The sequence below is a fragment of the Martes martes genome (genome assembly GCF_963455335.1).
Source record: "Martes martes genome assembly, chromosome: 4".
Classification (NCBI taxonomy): Eukaryota; Metazoa; Chordata; class Mammalia; order Carnivora; family Mustelidae; genus Martes; species Martes martes.
In genome coordinates this window covers 64955908-64978512 of record NC_137891.1, presented here as the reverse complement: position 1 = coordinate 64978512, position 22605 = coordinate 64955908, and the positions used below count along the sequence as shown (strand labels likewise).

Sequence of the window (22605 nt, the reverse complement as noted above, 5' to 3'; positions counted from 1 at the left end):
TTCTGATGTCTTAAGAGGGGATTATCATTCAATATTTCAGTAATAGTTTTGTGTGCTAATGAGAGTTTTCTACTATATTAGAAAGAAAAAAGTTCAATTCTGAATCTAGCAGGAAGAAGCAAGTTGGGATCGACTTTTCCTTTTTCAGTGTATTTGTGAAGAATGAACATCAGCAAATAGGGCAAATAAAGACTTTACAGAGTTGCAAAGGTATTTAGATATATGCTCTTCAAATATTTTGCAGCTGATGATGGGAAGGGAAGTAAATATCTTTTTATATATCTTAATCTGTTAGCCTATTTCATATAATATGTGGAATAGATTGATTATAATTTATGGGAAATTTAATACTGTGTAAATGTTTACTATTTTTAAAATTTGGAATTTTTGAAAAAGAAAGCCAAAATATGAGATTTTTTTAAACAAGGTAACAGAATATTCTAAAATATAATTTTGGGATTCATAACTTTACTTTTCTTTCTTCATGTAGCAGACAGCATTACGTAGTATTAACAATAGACCGTGTGTGCATATAAATTCTCATCAACAATGTTCTCAGTGTATATGGACAATTGTGTGTGCATTTTTTATTTTGTATGTATATATATGTGTGTGTGTGTATACAAAATAAAAAATACACAAATATAAATATACACACACATATATATACAAAATAAAAAACACACAAATATACACACACACCCATATATATGTATATATATGTAATATATATGTATATATAAATATATATATATATTTATATAGTGCAACCATCAGCACCATTATCTCAAGAACTTTTCCATCTTCTCATAGTGAAACTCTCTAACCATTAAACAGTAACTCCTCATTCATCCCCAGCTCTGGTAACCACTATTCTACTTTCTGTCTCTAAGAATTTGACTATTCTAGGTATTGCACATAAGTAGGATCATATAATATTTGTCCTTTTGTGTCTGGTTTATTTTACATAGCATAATGGCCTCAAGGTTTATCCACATTGTAGCATGTTTACCCATTGAATGGATTTGGTATCCTGACTGAAGATCATTTGACCATATATGCATGGGTTTCTCTCTGGGATTTCTATTCCATTGAACTACCATTTGTTTTTAGGTCATTATGATGCTCATTTGATCACTGCAGATTTGTAATAAGTTTGAAATCATGAAGCATGAGACTTCCAACTTGTTCATTTTTTAAGATTGTTTCAGCTAGTGATATAGAATCCTTTGAGATTCTATATGAATTTAGGATAGATTTTTCTAATTTGGGGGGGATTTTGATAGAGATTACATTAAACCTGTGGATCACTTTGGGTGGTATTGATGTCTTAAAAATTTAAGCCTTCCAATCCATGAACAAGGCGTGTCTTTCCAGTTGTTTATGTCTTTGACTTCTTTCAATAACATTTTATAGACTTCAAAAAATAAGCCTTTCTGCTTCTTGGTTATATTTATATTCTGAGTATTTTATTCTTTATAATGCTATTGTAAATGAGACTTCTTTTTATTTAAGATCTACTTATTTATTTGAGAGAATGGGGAAAGGGCAGAGGGAGAGAATCTTTCAAGCAGACTTCCCACTGAGTGTGGAGCTGAACATGGGGCTCAGTCTCAGGACCCTGAGAGCATGACTTGAGCCAAAAACAAGAGTGAGATGCCCAACTGACTGAGTCACCTAGGCACTCTTCATAAATGAGTTTTCTTAACATTTTTTTTAGATTGTTCATTGTTAATACATAGAAACTCTATTGATATTTGTGTGCTGATTTTGTATCTTACAACTTTGTTGAATTCACTTATTCTAACAGTTTCTTTGTGGAATTTCCAAGGTTTTCTATGTGTATAAGGTCATGTCATCTGCAGACAGAAAAAAAATTTACTTCTTCCTTTACCATTTTGATGCCCTTATTATTATTATTATTTTCTTATTTAGTTGCTCTGGCTAGGACTTCAAGCACCTATGTTGAACAGAATACTACTTCTTTTTTTTTTCTTTTTTTTATAAAGGCCTGAGTCAGTGTGGCCAAAGGAATCTGGAGGCTACAGAAGAATTTTTAAAGTACCTGACAAGTGTTATACAAGAAAAGTGTTATGTGTAAGGACAGACTTTCAACACTGATGAGACCAGCTTGTTTCACAAGGATCCTGGCAAACAAACCTATGTAACACATATTGTGTTTCAGTTGATGAAAATGTTTTGACCAGAGACTCACAGAAACTTAACCCTATATTCTGTGACCCACACCACAAAGTAATAGTTCAGTGTTTCCTAATTCAGTGCTCACAAGTTTAAAGTATATAACTACCATGAATAGGGAGAATTGATTATGCTCTCCAATATTATTGCCATATGGTCTCCATTTCCACTGCACTATTTGTGGTTGCCTGTAAAGGCTTTTCCTGGTGTTCTTGCCCTCTCCTCTTCATCTAGACACCTAGATTCAACCATTAAACATCGGCCAACATGTGAAATAATAGAAAATATATATATTGGCCTATGGCCCTGGTTCCTGGCAGAGAGTTCCTGAAACCGTTGTAATTTCCCAAGTGATAAGAACACTAGGAGCATTTGTTCTAATATTTGGTCTTTGACACTGGTTCCTTACACAGAGCTCCTAAATCCTTTGGAATTTTCTGGCTCCTGGATGAGGACTGGTTGCCAGGAAGATGCTTGGAACTTTTAGTCCAAGCCACAACCCCAAGGAACAGAAGAGGGGCTGGAAATTGAGTTAACAATTAATCATACTTATGTGATGAAGTCTCCATAAAAATCCCAAAGGTATGGGATTCAGGGAGCTTCCAGGTTGGTGTACACAACCACATGTTGGGAGAGTATTCAACTCCACAGGGATAGAAGCTCCTGTGCTTAGGACCCTTCCAGACCTTGTCTTATGGAGCTTTTCATCTGGCTGCTCATCTACATCCTTAACCATATACTGTATTTATAATAAACACAATAAATGCAAGTAAGAGTTTTCTTGAGTTTAGCGAGTTTTTCTAGGAAATAACTGAATTCAAGGGGGGAGGGGAAATCATGGGAACCTCTGATTTGTAGCTAAGTTATGGGTAACCTGGGGACCTATTACTTGCAATTGACAAGTTGAAGTTGGGTGCAGTCTTGTGGAACTGAGCCCTTAACTTGTGGAGTCTGCATTAATTCCAACTAGTATTAAAACTGAATTAAACTTCAGGATACCCAAAGGCATTGCAGAGAATTGCTTGGTTTGGGACGCGCGCACACACACACACACACACACATCTGGTATCAGAAGTACTGTCAGTATGGTAGTAGAGTAATGAGAGAGAAGCAGCACACAGGAGTGTTGTTTTATCCTCCACACTCTGTAATTGCCAGGAAGTCTCTCTCTCTCTCTCTCTGGACCCCCAACCCTAGTGTACCTGAGGTATTCTTCTTCTTGATAACACACCGTGTGTATACCTCTCTCTCAGCATTTATCACAACAATCTATTTGTTGCTTTGTCTGTTTTCCCCATCCATTTTTAAGCTGTTTAGATGCAAGATATATATATATATCTATATATATATATAGATATATATATAATATCAGATAAAATAGTTTTAAAATATTAAATTGTTTGTCTCCTTAAATATTTAAAATAATTCCTCCACCCCTCTTTCTTTTTAATTTGAGCTATCTATAATAAAATTTTGCTGAACAAAAATAAACCACAGCTTCGTCCAAATGGAATAATAATTAGAAACTTGGAACAAGCTATCTGAATTAATGTGTTTCTACTGTGCTCAGAATAATTCTAGAATATTAGAGCCAGAAGAAATCCTAACTTATTTACACACGTGCTTATTAGGCTCTTCCAGGTTAGCTAAGAAGTTAGGAAGGATAAAGATCTGAAACAGCTATCTGGGGCCGGAAAGGAAGGTCATGTGAGGAGAGTGCCATGTCCAGCCTCTCACAGCTGCTCTGTGATTAAACAACTCCTAGCTGTCTTCTCATGAACAGGCATACACTGCTGCTAGAGCTGGAACTACTGTTATAGAGCCACTGCTCTAGTGGCTACCTATTCCCAGCTTGTCGTGAGCCATTATTTCTATCACTACTCTCTCTGCCTACTTTATGCTCCTGCCTAGAAGAGCAAGTGCTGATGTACTCTACAAGCCTAAAACTCAAACCAAACCAAAATTCACAGGATCAGGTTTCTTCAGATAGCTACTCTCCTTCCTGCTGCATGGAGATCTTGTGCATGCCCACCTACTAAGATGCTGGTCACCCTGTAAATTAGTTGCCTTTTGGACAAGCACTTCCTTGATGAGTTATAATGGTGAGAAGGTATGCTCCAGCTTCTCAGAGGTCCTGAGTGTGGAATGAGCTCAAGTTACACCACTGGGAGCTCCTCCTTCATTGAACAGAGGCAGAAAGTGAAACCTAAAAAGTTAGATGATCACTGCAAGAAGGGTTCCATTCAAAGCCTACCCTGAAGCACATCATCTCCCCATAATAAGAAACTGTCTCTTTGTCTCAGTCCTTTTGACCTATCCAAATGTTTGGAGTAAGCCCGCAAGGGCTGAATTAACAGATACATCAGGTTTATGGAATGTGTAAACATATTGCCAATGTATGTTTTATTAGAATTATTTAGGCTTAAAAATTAAGGATGGTTATGGTTTCTGGATTGGTATGTAAGGACATTAGAGGGTCACCACTTTATCTTAACAGATACAAAGCTTTATCTTAACAGATACAAATCAACACTTATTTTTTTTTTGGATCTTTAAGAGGATTAAGGTCATGGGGCAAACTGTTTCCAACAAAATTGGACAGATAGAGAATTACAACATACTGGAGTAGAAACCTCCCCAGGAACCAGTAATAGGGTCAGAAAATCTGAGCTGTATTGATAAATTGCTGGAGGCTAGGCCTGTACAAATCTGAGAATAAAAGGCTTTAGGGGAAACCAGTCATAGGGGACTGCCACACTTTTGTGACCTTACTGTCAGGAGCTTGACTGGTGCTCACAGGAAATATCACAGTAAATTCCCTTCATGTTTCTGGCAGGGAGAGGGGAAAGGAGTCATTTGGAAATATGCCAGAGCACTCTACTCTTCTTAACATGGTCTATCTTCGAGAAAAACTAGTTAACCTGCTAGAAAACCTGCTGGGATTTTCTCTGAGCCTATTTGACCTAAGGAGGAAAATACCCAACTTCAGCCTTTGTGGAGTTTAAAAAAAAAAAACAACAACAAAACAAAAACCAGGAATAGTTGTGAAGTTCACAGTCCAGAGGCACAGGCACATTAAAAGACTGAGATCTAACCATAGCACTATAGAATGCTCCCTCTCACTAGAACTACGACTACATTACCAAAGGCCTACTTACTGTTGGTCACTTCCCCTAGAACATCATATCTAGTAATCAAGAGAAAATTACAAAGCATATTAAAAGGCAATAAACAGAGTTTGAAGAGAAAAAGCAAGCACCAGAACTGGCCATGACAGGGATGTTGGAATTTTCAGACAGGGAATTTAAAACAATGAAGATTGGACATCAGGAGAAGATAGCAGAGTAGGAAGTTCCTAACCTCACTTTTCATCCCCTGGATACAACTAGAAAACACCAACATCAGTGTAAATAATCCAGAAAATGACTTGAAAACTAGCAAAAGAGACTCCCCACAGCTAAATGTAGAGACGAGCCCACATTCAAGACAATAGGAAGGCCAGGGACATAGTTGGGAGTCAAATGGACCTGTGAGACTGTCTGCAGGAGGGAGGGATGCTGTGGGCTCAGGGAGGGAAGAGGAACAGACCCCACACCAGGCATCCCAGGCATGGGAGATCCAGACTGGGAAAACAAATCAGCATAATATTTGGCTTTGAAAACCAGAGTGGGCAAACAATCAGTTCCACCTGGAACTTTAAAAACCAGGAGCTTGGTTCTAGGAGAGCCGGAGATAGCACAACAAACACCCCTCCTGAGATACAGCACAGAAGTAGCAGTTTGAAAAATGCCTAGAGTGCACAGGAAGATTGATTAATTGATTGATTGATTGATTTCTTAATCTCAGAGTATGTGCTGGAGGGCAAGGATTTTTGGGAGACTTCACCAAGAACAAAACAGCTGCCAGGCACCATTTTGCTCCCCTGAACCCCAGACTAAATACAGGGACACCTGAGGGAACTAGCACAACATCAATACTCTAGAACTAGCTTGCAAACAGTATGCCTTGTCCCCACACAGTTCTGTGAAACCGTACCTTCCATCCCAACCTGACTCCCCAGGAGTTTTTCCAGGCAGCTGCAGTTCCTGTCCAGCAGCAGGCCAGCTCTAATCTTGCTGGCACCATGTGTCCTGCCCCCACATTCTGCAGGCCTGCTCCCACCAATACACCCTTGGGGCGGAGCCCATCAAAAGCACTGTTTCAAGCCTAGCACTGTGCAAGCAGTCCAACAGCAGCCAGTACCACTCCAAAGTGATTCCTTTCTGGGAAGAGGAGAAGATAACCACACACACCAGTTCCACTGTGGACCCAGCAATGAGCTAGGGGCAGACATCTGGTATGACTACAGGCCCCATCCACCAATGAAAACTTCTCAAGGGAAGACACAGGCAAAGCACCCTGCAGTTTGGTGTTACTGCATGTTTAGCAGATGCCTGGTCTGACAATACGATTTTTTTTTAAAGATTTTATTTATTTATTTGACAGACAGAGATTACAAGTAGGCAGAGAGGCAGGCAGAGAGAGAGGAGGAAGCAGGCTCCCTCGTGAGCAGAGAGCCCAATTCGGGGCTCGATCCCAGGACCCTGGGATCATGACCTGAGTCAAGGCAGAGGCTTTATCTCACTGAGCCACCCAGGCGCCCCTGACAACACGATTTTAAGGTGGTTCCACACTAACGCACTAACAACACAGGGACCAAACCCTGCATACAAGCAAAGGGAACCATTACAGATGACTGGACTGAAGGCAAACATGGCTCAGCCACATCAAAAGGGTACATACAACACACACAGAAGAAAACCCTAAAGTGCCAATTTTTGGTGAACAAGGGATGGGGTACTACAGGACATGACAGGACCTCTTCTTCATAAGGCCACTACTTTCAAGAGCAGGAGATGTAGGTGACTTTTGTAATACATGGAAACAGACACAGAGAGTTAGACAAAATGAAGAAACAGGAAAAAAAGAAGGTTCCAAATGAAAGAACACAACAAAATCACAGCAAGAGAGCTAAACGAAGTAGAGATTAGTAATATACCTGATACAGAATTTAAAGTAATGGTCATAAAAAGAGAAAAGAATGGGGGACCTAAAGGAGGTCCTTGAAAAAGAGATAGAACACATAAAAAAGAACAAGTCAGAGATGAACATCTTAAGTAAAATTAAAAATATGCTAGGGAATAAATAGTAGACTAGGGGAAGTAGAGGAATGGATCAGTGATCTGGAAGGTAGAATAATAGAAAGGAATGAAGCTGAACAGGAGAGAGAAAAAAGAATTATAATAAATGAAAATAGACGAATGGAAATAAGTGACACCATCAAGTGCAATAGCATTAGCATTACAGAGGTTCCAGAAGGAGAAGAGAGAGAAAAGAAAAGAGAAAGTTTATCTGAAGAAATAATAGCTGAAAGCTTCCTGAATATGGGGAAGGAAATAGATATCCAGATCACGGAGGCACAGAGGGCCACCAACAAAATCAGCAAAAGGAGGTCCACACCAAGACACATAGTAATTGAAATAACAAAAAGTCCTGATAAAGAGAGATTTTTAAAGCAGCAAGAGAAAACAGTTACAGACAAGAAAATCCCATAAGGCTATCAGCTGATTTTTCAGCAGAAATTTTATAGACCAGAAGAAAGTGGCATCATATATTCAAAGTGCTGACAGGGAAAGAACCTGCAATCAAAAATACTTTATCCAGCAAGGCTATCATTCAGAATAAAAGTAGAAGTAAAGAGTTAAAGGAACTCATCACCACTAAGGCCACTCTATAAGGAATGTTAAAGGGGATCCTTTGAGTAGAAAGGAAAGACCAAAAGTAAGAATAAGAAAAGTAGGAAGCAAAATAATTTAAATTAAATTAAATTAAGTGAATCTGTACTTATCAGTGAAGGAATTCATCAATTAAAAGGATGTAAAATATGACACCATATACCTAAAATTTGGGGGGTGGGGAAAAAAGTAAAGAATGGGTTCAATCTTAAGAGACCATCAACTTAATATAGACTGCTGTATGTATGAGATGTTAGGTACAAACCTGATGGTAACTGAGAATCAAAAATTAGTAATATATATGCAAAAAATAATGTGAAAAGAACTAAATAGATCACAAAAACAAAGCCAGAAAACTGGGAGAGAAGAGAGCAAGAGAAGAATGGAAGAGAGAACTATACAAACAACCATAAAACAAGTAACAAAATGGCAGTAAGTACATACCTATCAATAATTACTTTGAATGTAAATAAACTAAATGATCCAATCAAAAGACATAGGGTGATGACATGGATAAGAAAGGAAAAAAACATCGATATACTGCCCACAAGAGTTCCATTTCTGAGCACATGCAGCTTGACATGGAGAGAAGGAAAAGTATCTATCATGCAAATGGAAATGAAATAAAAGCCAGGATAGCAAAACTTACATCAGGCAAAACAGACTTTAAAACAAAGATTGTAACAAGAGACAAAGAAGGACACTATATAATCATAAAGGGAACAAATCCAATAAGGAGCTCTAACAATTGTAAATATTTATGTAGACAACATGTGAGAACCCAAATACATAAAGCAGCTAATAACACACTTAAAGTAATCAACACCAATACAATACTAGGGGAGTTTAACACTCCATTTAAATCAATGGATAGATCATCTAAATAGAAAATCAAAAAGGAAACATAGCATTGAATGACACATAGAACTAGAGGATTTAACATATATAGTCAAGACATTCCATCTTAAAAACAGCAGAATACACATTCTTTCAGGTGCGCATATTATACTCCCTAGAAGAGAGGACATGTTAGGCCATAAAACAAGTCTCAACAAATTATAAAAGACTGGAATTTTACCATGCATCTTTTGACCACACCATTATGACACTAGAAATCAAGCACAAGAAAAAATCTGGAAAGAATGCAAATATATATAGGCTTAATAACACGCTACTAAACAATGAATGGGTCAACCAAGACATGAAAGAGGAAATAAAAAAAAATACATGGAGACAGATGAAAATGAAAGCACAATGACCCAAATTCTTTTATGTTACAAAAGATTTTCTGAGAGGGAAGATGATAGCAGTACAGGCATACCTCCAGAAGCAAGAAAAACTAAACAAACAAACAAACAAACAAACAAAAAACTCACCTTACACCTAAAGGATCTAGAAAAAGGCCAAACAAAACCCAAACCAGTAGAAAGAAGGAAATCATAAAGGTTAAAGCAGAAATAAACAAAATAGAAACTACAAAAAACCAATAGAAGAGATTGATGATACCAGTAGATAAACAAATTTGAAATGAACAATGAGAAATAACAGCTAATGCCATGGAAACACAAAGGATTATATGGGATTACTATGAAAAATTATACGCCAATAAATTCGGCAACCTAAAAGAAAAGGATAAATCTTTGGAAACATACAACCTCCTGAACCGGAAGCAGAAGGAAGTGGAAAATTTGAACAGACCGATTTCCAGCAATGAAATTGAATAAAGAGAAATTAACAAAAGATCCAATTTATAATTGTCCCCCAAACAATAAAATATCTAGGAATAAACTTAAGCAAGGAGCTAAAAGACCTATACTCTGAAAACTATAAACAGTGATGAAAAAACTTGAAAACACCAAGGAAAAATCATTCCATGTTCATGGATTGGGAGAAATCCAATATTGTTTTTTTTTTTTTTTTTTTTTTTTTTTTTTTTTAGAAATCCAATATTGTTAAATGTCCACACTACCCAAAGTAATCTACAGATTTGATACAGTTCCTACCAAAATACCAACATTTTTTTAAAAGATTTTATTTATTTGAGAGAGAGAGACAGAGAGAGAGCACAAGTGGTAGGGGAGTGTAGAGGGACAAGAAGACTCCCTGCTGAGCAGGGAGCACAATACAGGATAGATCCCAGGACCCTGGGATCATGACTGAGCCGAAGGCAGACATTTAGCCAACTGAACCATCCAGGCCCCCCACAACAACACTGTTTACAGAACTAGAAAAAACAATCCTAAAATTTGTTTGGAACCACAACAGACCTGGAACAGCCAAAGAAATTATGAAAAAGTAAAATAAAACTGGAGGTATCATGATTGCAGATTTCAAGTTTTATTACAAAGCTATAGTCATCAAAACAGTATGGTACTGGCACAAAAATAGACCTATGGAACAGAATAGAAATCCCCAAAATAAATACTTGGTTATATGCTCAATTGATCTTCAACAAAGGAGGCAAGACATTGCCGTGGGGAAAAGTTTCAACAAATGGTTTTGAGAAAACTGGACAGCTACATGCAAAAGAATAAAAGTGGACCCCTTTCTTACACCATATACAAAAACACTTTTAAAATGGATTAAAGATCTAAATGCAAGACTTTAAACCATAAAAATCCTATAGTAAACATGGGCAGCAACCTTTTCGACATTGGCCATAACAACTTTTTTCCAGATATGTGTAATGGGGAAAGGGAAACAAAAGCAAAAATAAACTATCGGGACTACATAAAAATAAAAATCTTCTGCATAGTGAAGTAAACAATCAATAAAACTAAAAGGCAACCTAGTGAATGGGAGCAGGTATTTGGAAATGACTTATTTGATAAAGGATTAGTATTCAAGATATATAAAGAACTTATAAGACTCAATGTCCAAAAACCAAATATTCCAATTTATAAATGGGCAGAAGCCATGAACAGGCATTTCTCCAAAGAAGACACTCAGAAGGCCAACAGACACATGAAAAAAATGTTCATTATCACCTACTCTCAAGGAAATGCAAATTAAAACTACAATGAGATATCAACTCATACTTCTCAGAATGGCTAACATCAAAAACATAAAAAATAAGTGTTGGCGAAGATGGGGAGAAAAAGGAAACCTCATGCACCCTTGGTGGGAATGTAAACTGGTACAGTCACTGGGGAAAACAGAATGAAGTTTCCTCAAAAAAATTAAAAATAGAATTATTATATAATCTAGTAATCCCACTCCTGGGTATTTTCCCCAAAGAATATGAAAATACTAATTTGCTAAGATATATGTACCCTATGTTTATGGCAGCATTATTTATTATAGCTAAATTATGGAAGCAATCCAAGTATTCATCAATAGATGAACAGCTAAAGAAGTGGGAGAAATATATATGTGTGTATGTGTGTATGTGTGTGTATATATGTGTGTATATATATGTATATATATATTACATTATCTATCTATCTATCTATCTATCTATATTATATTATATATTTATATATATAACATAATACTCAGCCATAAAAAGAATGAAATCTTGCCACTTACGACAACATGAAGGAATCTAAAAGGTAAAATGTTAAGTGAAATAAGTCATAGAAAGACAAATACATGAATTCATTTGTATGTAGAATTTAAGAAATGAAACAAATGATCAAAGAAAAGGAGACAAACCAAAAAAAAATGACTTTTAATATAGAACAAACTGAAGGTTACCAGAAGGAAGGTGGGTGGGGGATGGGTGGAATTGGTGACCAGTACTAAGAGTACAGTTATTACGATGAGCACTGAGTAATGTATAGAATTGTTGAATCATTTTATTGTACACCTGAAACTAATATAACACTGTATGTTAAATATACTGGAATTTTTACAAATGTAATTTTAAAAACCAACTATGATTAGTATGCTAAGGGCTCCAGTACATAAATTAGACAGCATACAAGAACAGATAGGCAGAGAGATGGAAATCCTAAGGAAAAAACCAATGCCAAAGACAGTAACAGTGACAGAAACAAAGATTGACTTTTTGGGTTCATTAACAGACTGGACATGGGAAAGATCTTGGAGCTTGAGGATGTATAAATAAAAACCTCCAAGAGTAAAACATATGGAACAAAGAATGAAAAAACTGAACAGAATATCCAAGAAATGTGGGACAACTATAAAAGATGTAACATATGTGCAATGGGAATACCAGAGGATAAGAGAGAAAGGAACAGAAATGAAACTGAAGCAATAATGACTGAGAACTTCTCCAAATTAATGTCACACATCAAACTGCATATCCAGGAAGCTCAGAAAACAAGCAGGATAAATACAAACCCAAACCAAAACCAACCAAACAAAAAAACCTCATACACTACACCTAAGCATATTATTTTCAAACTATAAAAAAGTCAAAGATAAAATCCTGAAAGAAACCAGAGAAAAAAGTACCTTGCCTACTGAAGACAAAGATAAAATAATTCTGTCCAACTTCTTTTCAGCAATCACTAAAGTAGAAAGAGGGTGAGGTGAAATATCTAAGGTGTTGAGAGAAAACACCACCAATTTAGGATTTGGCACATTAACCAAATTATACTTCATAAATGAAAAATAAAGGCATTTGCAACAAAAATTGAGGGAATTTGTTGCTCATAGACTTACATTTCAAGAAACATTAAAATAAATTCTATAGAAAGTAGGAAAATTATGGATATCAAAAACTCAGATCTACATGAAGAAGGGAAAGTATTAGAGAAGGAATAAATGAAAATAAAACAAAAATTTTTGTTTTTCTTTATTTAAAAAAATAAATTTTGACGTATCATGAAATTTAAGGTGTACAGCATGTGACTTTGATACACTTACGTATTGTCATATGATTGCCATTGTAGTGGTATTTATTAGATTACTTAATTTGAGTACAATATTGTTGTTTATGTTCATTATATTGTACATTAGATCTCTGTGGCTTATTTATTACTCATTATATAGAGTGTATAACAGTTTTTATTTGTTATATATATATTATAGAGTATATAACAGTATCTATTTGTTAATATATAGTAGGTAGCTTGTTCAAAATACAACAATGCATTTGATGATATATACTTGTTTCTGTATCTAACATACAATATATGCTTATGTATGCTTATATAAAATAAAGTGAATGAAAGCACTGACAGAAGATGGGAAGGACAAATTAGGTGTATTTTATTGTTATAAGTTACTTACACTATCTGTGAAGCTGTACGGTGTTATTTGAAAATGACCTTTGATTAGCTGTAAATGTATATTGCAAATTCTATGGCAACCACTAACAAAAGCTAAAAGAAAATATAGTTAATATGTTAAGAAAAGAGATAACTTGGAACAAAAGAAAAATGCTTAATTAAAAACAACATGACAGAAAAAGAGTGGAAGACAAAAATAGAAAAAATTGGGGTGACAGATAGAAAATAGTAACATGATAAATATTAATCCAATTATGTCAGTAATCACCTTGAACGTCAATCATCTAAATATGACAATAAAAAAATCGTCGAATGGATTAAAAAAAAACAACTCTATGTAGTCTGTAAGAAAACAACTTTATTTATTTATAAAAATTTTTATGTATTTATTTGGCAGAGAAAGACACAGCAAGAGAGGGAACACAAGCAGGGGGAGTGGGAGAGGGAGAAGCAGGCCTCCCGCTGAGCAGAGAGCCCTATGCAGGGCTCGATTCCAGGACCCGAGGACCACGACCTGAACCGAAGGCAGATATGCAACCACTAAGCCACTCAGGCGCCCCATAAGAAAACAACTTTAAAACATAAAGACATACATAAATTAAAAGTAAGTTAATAGAGAAATATATTTAATGCTAATATTGATCAGAAGGAAATGAAGATTATAATACTGATATTAGACTGAACAAACTTGGAAGCAAGGAAGTCAGTCTCCAAGGAAACATAACAGTTCTTAGTGTGTGTGAACTTAATAAACAATCATCAAAATATATGAGGCCAAAATTTATGAGGCAAAAACTGGTAGAAGTACTAAGAGAAATAGATGAATACATTATTTATAGTTGGAGACTTCAGCACCCCTCTATCAGAAATGGATAGATCTAGCAGGCAGAAAATCAGTAAGGACACAAATGAAATCAACATTGCTATTAATCACCTGGCTATAATGGATATCCATAGACTTTTTCATCTAACAGCAGATAGACATTCTTCTCAAGCTCATATGGAACATTAATCGAGATAGACCACATGCTGGACCAAATACAAACCATGACCAAATGGGATTTATTACAGGTATGCAAGATTGGTTTACCATCTGAAAATCAATTAATGTAAAATTTCACAGCAACAGGCTAAATAAAATCACATGGTCATATCAAATCATATCAATAGATGCAAAAAAAAAGTATTTGACAAAATCCAATACCCATTCATGATAAAAACTCCCTGTAAACTAGGAATAGAGGGAAATTTCCCCAACCTGATAAAGAATATCTATTAAAAAAACTCTACAGCTAACATTATACTTAATGATGAGAAACTAGAAGCTTTCCCACTAAGATCAGGAATAAGGCAAGGATGTCTCCTCTCACCATTCTTTTTCAATACTGCACTGGAAGTATTAGCTAATGCAGTATAATAATGAAAGAAAATTAAAAGTATATAGACAGGGAAGGAAGAAAGAAAAATGTCTTGTTTGGCATTATTATCTATGTAAAAAATCTAAATGAATCCATAAAAATATTCTGGAACTAATAGATGATTATTATAAGGTTTTAAGATATAATATTGATGTACATAAGTCAATAGCTTTCCTATATACCAGCAGCAATTAACAGGTGAAATATGAAACTGAAAATGTAACATCATTTACATTAGAAATGTCAAAAATGAAATATTTAGATATAAATATATGAAAAGTACAAAATCTACATGAAGAAACACAAAAAATCTGATGAAAGGAATCAAAGATGAAATAAAATTAATTTCTGATCTATCTATGAAAGATATTTTTGAGAGAATGAAAAAAGAAACTATAGATTTAGAGAAAATATTTATAAAAGATATACCTGATAAAGAGCTATTATTCAAAATATATAAAGAACTCTTTTTTAAAAAATCTTAAAACTCAAGAGGATAATAACCAAAAAAAAAAAAAAAGGGCACCTGGGTGGCTCAGTGGATTAAGCCTCTGCCTTCGGCTCAGGTCATGATCTCCGGGTCCTGGGATCGAGTTCCACATCAGGCTCTCTGCTCAGCAGGGAGCCTGCTTCCTCCTCTCTCTTTCTGCCTGCCTTTCTGCCTACTTGTGATCTCTCTCTGCCAAATAAATAAATAAAATCTTTAAAAAAAAAAGGGGGAGAGAGACTGAAAATAAACCAATGACCTTAATAGACACCTCACCAAAGAAAAGATATAAATGGCAAATAAACATGAAAAAAATGCTGCACATCATATGTCATCAGAAAATGTGAATTATAACAATAAGATACCACTATACACCTATTAGAAAGGCCAAAATCCGGAACATTGACAACAGCAAAGGCTGGCAAGGCTGTGGAGCAACAGGAATTCTCATTTATTCTGGTGGGAATACAAAACAGTGGATTCACTTTGAATGACTATTTGGTGTGTTGTTTTTTTTTCAAGCTGAACATACTCTTAACACACAACCTAGTCATTACATTACTTGATATTTACTCAAAGCATTTGGAAACTTATACCCCCACAACCCTGTACTTAAATGTTTATAGCAACATTATTCATAATTACCAAAACTTAGAAGCAACTAAGATGTTCTTCAGTGGGTGAATGGATAAACTATGATACATCTAAACCATGGAATATTGTTCAGCACTATAAAGAAATGACCTATCAAGCTACGAAAAGTCACAGAGGAAAGTTAAACGCATATTACTAAGTGAAAAAAGCCAATATGAAAAGACTATACACTGTATGATTGTAAGGATATTCTGGATAAAGCAAAATTATGGAGACAGTAAAAAAAGATCAGTGGTTGCCAGGAGTTGGGGGACAGATGAAAAGGTGAATTACCAGGATTTTAGGGTAGTGAAACAATGCTGTATGATACTACAGTGGTAAATACATATCATTATACATTTGTCCAAACCCCCAGAACATACACCAAGAGTGAACCCTATTGTAAACTGTGGACTTTGGGTGGTAATGATCTGGGGTCCTCAGTTATAACCAATGTACCAGTCTGGGTGGGGGGATGTTGATAATGTGGGGAGGGCAAGGGGTAGAAGGGAAATCTCTACCTTTCTCTCATATTTGCTTTAAACCTAAAACTGCTCTAAAAATAGTATTTAAAAAAATTAAGAATGGCTGATATAATTGAAACACTGACTAAATGGGTCCACAACATGTTATTTTCTTTTTTTTGTTTGTTTGTTTTTGTTTTTGTTTTTTTGTTTTTTCCCAAAAATTTTATTGGGGCAAAACTATAAAACATTTACAGTACAATGTTTACAGTCACAATTTGTAGTGAACTGATTCCCCAAAATATAGTACAAAATATAGTTGACTTATCTTGTTACATTCAAAAACCTACTTCTGTCAAAGTAGTCCCGAGTACATACATACATAGTGCTCCAACTGTACCTACATACAAACTAAAGCTACTGCTCATTCATCCACTGTCCAGGAAAGCATTCCTGCCTTTCTACACATGCAAAAAAAAAAAAAAAAAAGTACAAGTTTTGGAATTTTCTGTAATGAAAACAAGGCATATTCATGTACTACATACCATTCTTAGCACTAAGAGGTGGCCTCTTCACTTTAGATCTATATAAGAAAGTGGTAAATATCTTCTCCTTTTGTGCAGTTGAACCCATCCTACATTCAAATTCTCTCAAGCACTGATAGAAAAATACTTATTTGGTTGAGGAGGATTTAAGGCAAGTTCTGGCCCTTTCCAAAGGCACTGTGAGACTAACCCCCCCACCCCATTATTGCTACATGTCTTTAAACACAGAGTATGTCACAGTAGAATTGGTGGGATAAACAAAAAGCAAAATTTTTCTTCTTGCTAATTTAAAAAGCTGGAATGACAAAAAGCATGCCACATTTAAGCCTGCTTGCAAAGTATGTGGTCAACTTTTTTTTCTTTAAAGTTGGATGGGCTACAACCATTATACATTCTAAGAAAACTCATAAGATATTCCTCAAACTACTTCCACAGCATCAGGATAGATTTCTGTAAAGAAATCATGCAATCTTTCAAAATTTACATAAACAAGGAAAGAAATTAATGAAATAAATATTACATACAATCTCTTAAGATTTTTTCACTCATTTACAATAAAATAACCAAGTGAAGTTACAAAAGGCATATATTACTGTGAAAAGAACATACACTCCACATTTTGCCGATTAATAATGGCAATCATAATTTAACATAATAAAATATATATCTATTGTTTTTCATCATACTTGATAAATACAGCATGAACAAAAATTTCAATGTATACTTTTCACAAAATAATAAATAAGTTAAATAGTTTTTTCATATTGAGTTGTGGTGCAGTCGTGCGAATCAACTCAAAACAGCTAAAAATTCAGCAGTTATTCCCCCAAATGATTACGAACTAAGCTCTGCCCAAGGCTTCCAAAAAGAGCAGACAAAATGGTTCTAAAATTAAACATCCACTAAGTGGTGGCAACAAAACCAGTAACCAGTAGGAAACTTTGGAATGCACGTTTGTTTTTTTTTCCAGACATAAGAATTTTGTGTCAAACAAAATCCTATGGAGCGGAGGACTACAATCAAGGCATATTCCTGGTAGAATATTGGATTCCAGAAGCTTAGAGGTTTAGCAAGTTTGTTTTACACTGGTCTGAAGACAAACGACAATTAAGAACTTCTCTCACATAAGAGTTCCCACATCTGGACTGTAACTAATGCTTTTCAAGTGAAGATACGGAATGGTGGTTGGTAGCTGCTGGTGCTGGGTTGATTTTCTTTTTTTCCCCTAAAGTCCCAAACTCTTAGGAGACCTAAAAAAGTTTTAAGTGTTTGTTTTTTTGTTCTGTTCGCATCACAACTGCCCTGTTGTGAGTATTTTGTTCATCAATACAAAAGTTCGTTGGCTTTTTTTTTTTTTTTTTTTGGTCAACAAGAATGAAACTTCATAATAATAATAAAAATAATAAAAACAAAAAACAAAAAGAGGAAACCGAAAGGGAAGCATTGGGGCCCCTCCCGGCACACAAGTTCGAGTCCAAGTGCTAGGTGCGGCCCGCAGTCTCTGCTCATGGCCTGTAACCCCCCACTCCCGCGCCCCTCCCTCCCCATAACAGGGCTCCAGGTGGCAGGGGCGCCCTCCAACAATCCCCAGCACAGCCTTCCCCCTTCCTCCTCCTCCTCCTCGCTGGCGCCCTCTTGCCTCGATCGTCAGAGATGGACAGGCTGCTGGAGATGGGCAGGCGGTGGCCAGGGTCGAGGCTGGGGGACTCGGAGCCGCTGAGACTGCCGGAGCTCAGTGAGCCGCTCAAGTAGCTGTCACGGTCCGACAGCGAGTCCGGGGTGCTAGGGGGCGCGTCGAAGACGGGCGAATCGGACGGGCGAATCGGACAGGAGGCTCGGCAGCTGGAAGTTGAAGGGCGGCGAGGGCGGAGCGGTGGCACTGGCAGGGAGGAGCGCGCTGCGGGGGCGGGGGGGGGGGAACTAGGCCCTGCTGCTGCTGCTGCTACTGCTGGCTGCGATAGTAGGCGGCGGCCACGGCGGCGAAGTTGTGGGTCTGGACTGCAAGCGGCGTGATGAGGCTGCTCAGCTCCGGGCCAAACGCAAAGGCGTTGTTGGCGCACGAGGCCGACCAGCAGGCCGCGCCCGGGGCGCCGGGCGCCAGCAGGTCCTCGGCGCCCCCTGTGCGGTACAGCAGCGCCGCCGAAGCACAGCACGTCAGAGCGCCCGAGGGCGTGGAGGCTGCGGAGGCGGACGAGCCGGGCCAAGCGGAAGAGGAGCAGGACGAGGCTGAGGAGCAAGAGGGTGGCGGCGGCGGCGTGCGTGACGTGGGGCTGTCGAGCAGCAGCGGCAACTCGAGGCCCCCCGGCGGCTGGTGGCACCCCGACGGGAAGCCTGAGAAGCTGAGGCTGTGATGCAGCTTGGGCCGCGGCTCCTGGTGGAAGCCCAGGTGCAGCGGGTCCCTCGCGCTTAAGGCGCGCAGGTCCCCAGAGGCGCCCCCAGACGGCGCGGGCCGCCGCTCGTCTGCGTCTGCGTTGTGGATGAAGTGGCAGCGCGGCCCTTAGGGGCAGAAGCCGATGGTGTGGAAGGTGCGGCGCAGCTCGGTCTTGTACTTGGGGTGCCGGATCAGGCTGCGTAGCTCGTGGAAGCCGTGCGCGAACTGGCACTTCTCCCCGTACTTGCACGTGCCGCTCTCCTAGAAGGGCCGGCACAAATCTTGTAGCGCGTCGAGTTGATCTGGGAGCCGCCGCCCCGGTTCTGCCGCTGCTGCTGCCGCTGCCGCTGCCGCTGCTGGTGCAAGAGGTGCTGGCTGCGCTCGCCGTTCTCGCTGAATGAGCGGTCCCGAAATTTGTTCTTGTTAAGCAGGGCCGTGCCTCCGCCCCCTGAGGGCTCCTTGAGGGTGCCGTAGGAGGCCGGGCAGCCCGCCGCCCTGCTGCCACAGCTGCTGCCGTTAGCCGCGCCCGGGAACTTGGGCGAGCAGCTGCCCGCCTAGGCGCGGGGTGGCCGAGCGCGTGCAGGTTGCTGGCCGAGTGCCGTCGGAGAAAGCCCGGCGTGAAGCCCGAGCTAGGGGCGGCGGCCACGGGCGTCCCCACCGCCTTCTTGTCCAGCATGTTCAGATTGAGGTTGGCCAGGGATTTCTCCGTCGTGCACAAGAAGTCGATATCGTAGAAGGCGGACAGAAGTGTGGTCGACATGTTTCTGGATCCTGTAAGGGTCGGAGTTGCAGGCAGGGAGGTCCGGAGGAGCCCTCGGGGTGGCAAGGCCGGACTCGAGCCTCGACGAATAACGGGTGACCGGCGGGGGAGGGACCGAAAGTTTGCCAGGGGACGAGACAAGAGGGAAAAGGAAGCAGTGCGGCCTGGTTTGAGGGTGCCCGGGAGTGCGGAGTGGGGGGAAAGAGGACAGAGAATAAAGAGCGCTCCTCCGCGCCGCCCCGGGGGTGCCCGGCCCGCCCCCCTGCGCGGAGCCTGCAATAGCTCACAGACTACTGGACCACAACACGTAATTTTCATTTGTCATTTCATTTGTTTTCATTAACTTTAATCTAAATAAATGAGTTGGTGCCTAAAAATAAATGTCACACCACAAGGAAAACTGGTGTGAAACTTATCAGAGCTGCGGTTATGTGAAGCTCTTAGTATTTGGTTTAGAAGTTGGAAGCAAGGTAATATGGAAGGTAGAAATTCATTTAATTGGTATTTATTGAGAACTAAGTATGTGTTGCACACTGTACTAAGCTTTGACATCAGCAGTAAATAAGGAAGATATAGTTCCTGCTCTCATGGATCATAAATAATATATATTCAATAGACCTATTTTCCCTTTTTTTAGAATGAAGAGTAGGGCAAATGCCAGAATGAGGGTTTAAAACTAAGTCATACAGAGTACTCTACCACAGTTTTCTAGTTAAAGTATAAATAAATAACCTTAAGCAACCAAAATAGAAATCTGAACTTTAAAAGTGACGATTTGACTCCAATTTTAACCAAAATTGTGAGTCAGAATAATCCCATAGGATATTTTCAATAATTAATGACTCTGATGCTCGTTAGGGTATCTTCCTTTTCCTTCTCCCCTTACTACCATTTCCCCTGATTAAAAAGAAAATAAAACAAAACCAAAAATCTCTCAACAAATATTAGTAGTCAACATCTTAATTATTGGCTTGATTTTAAGCTTTCAAAAACTCAGTGATGGAGAATTATAAATCTCAGACCCCATAGTCCTGAGCAGTTACCAGTTTGCATCACTAAAGACTCATTATTGCCTCAGCAAGTGTCCATCCAAGTCATTCAGCACCAGGCCAATGGTAAAGAATCTGTCTTAATTCCAGCTCTGATTTCCAGCAGATTCATTACTGCTCACAAAGAAGTTTCCTGCAACCCATTAAAACCCCAGAAGTATAGGCTCATGCATGGAGTGCTCCTTCCTGCTGTTAATCTCAGTACCAGAAAAGACATGTTTCCAGCAGTGGAATATCAAGCAGGAGATTTCTGGAGGATGAGTCTAATATTACTCCATATTTACCACTCCTTCCCTGGAATTGAAAATGTCTGGATTCCTGGGGGAAGACACTGTTACTCAGAACTTTGAAACTCAGGTCAGGGTCAACCAGATATGGACCACATCATTCCCCAAACAAAAAGAATATTAAGCCCTAAAGTCAAATCTCATACCGTGCTCATATTTAATATCACTTCAAGTGGAGCACAGATTTATACCTTTGAGCTGTCCCCCAACTCCACTTGATATTCTTACATAGTTTGTATACTCTGCTTCCTCAACCAAAGTCTCTCCCCATGCTTGGCCCACCAGCTATTACTCTATGTAATTAGTAGATATACGCTTGCCCTCCACTTCCACCTTAAATGCTCCCAATTTAGATGGTATTGCGATCCCAAAGAGCAAATGTGAGCACCCTGAGATATTGGGCCACGAGTAGTTTCAGTGGGAGCTTCTGATCCCCTGTACTCCTGGAAAATGAAGCAGCAGTTACATTCACCTAGAAGCCACACAAGTTCAACTGCCTGCTAGACACTTCAGTCTTGCACACTGACTGACTCACAGGAATACTTAAGTGTCTGGGCAGCTTTATGCCTGTTTTGGTAGAATGATTGTTGGATTCAGTTTCAGGATAACACATTTATTATGAAATAAAATGGAAATTTGTCATACTAGTAAATTTATAAAACTAGGATAGATTTTTCTAAAGTCATATTCACTTTTATTATAATAATCTATCCTCATATTTTAAAAAAATGTCAATTATTATTAAAATATGATGTGATTCTATAGCTTATTGACACAGAAAAGTAAGCCCTCAGACAACTTAAAGCCCTCATACAGTAGTCATTTCAAGTCAACCAGGTGAGTTGAAGCTTACAGGTTTCTGTGACTCTTGAAATGAATTCATCAAGAAATTTACATTTCATTCTCTCGGTTTCCTTATTGTAATTTTGGCATAGAAATCAACAACTTGGTTATCAAAACAAAGGCCATCTAGAAGCCCCAGAATATGCTGATCTCAATTTTTTGAGATAATTACCTAAATAAATCATTTAAAACCCTTTTTGAGACTTCTGGACTCATTGAAAATATATGTATAGATCCTTGCAAATTTTGAGAACCTTTCCATAGTTTATTTCTGCACAATCAAGAGCTCCATCTATCCTTGTCAGGATTGAGAGATTCCCATAATATGCCAGAATGATCCACAATCTTGATTAGATGCATATTCTATTCTTACATCTTTTACAATTACCAGCTGTAAACTTTACTGAAAGGTCTTTCTTCTGGCAGGATATGCTAATATTTAAAAGATTACATAAAATACTGCCCCCTCTTTCTGATATTTAGCAATCTTACTCCCACCATCTATGTTAATCTGTGTTACTTTATAATTATAATTAAAATATAATAAAATCCAGTCAAAAATTAACACTAAATAAAT

At 38.2% G+C, this 22605-nt stretch overlaps 1 pseudogene across 1 annotated transcript; it reads right to left on the bottom strand.

Annotated features, from left to right (window-relative positions):
* Window positions 1-18223: 18223 nt before the first annotated feature.
* Window positions 18224-19849, bottom strand: LOC308341605 (mRNA decay activator protein ZFP36L2-like; annotated as a pseudogene). The gene has a single exon. The product of its transcript is annotated as an mRNA decay activator protein ZFP36L2-like (transcript).
* Window positions 19850-22605: the final 2756 nt, after the last annotated feature.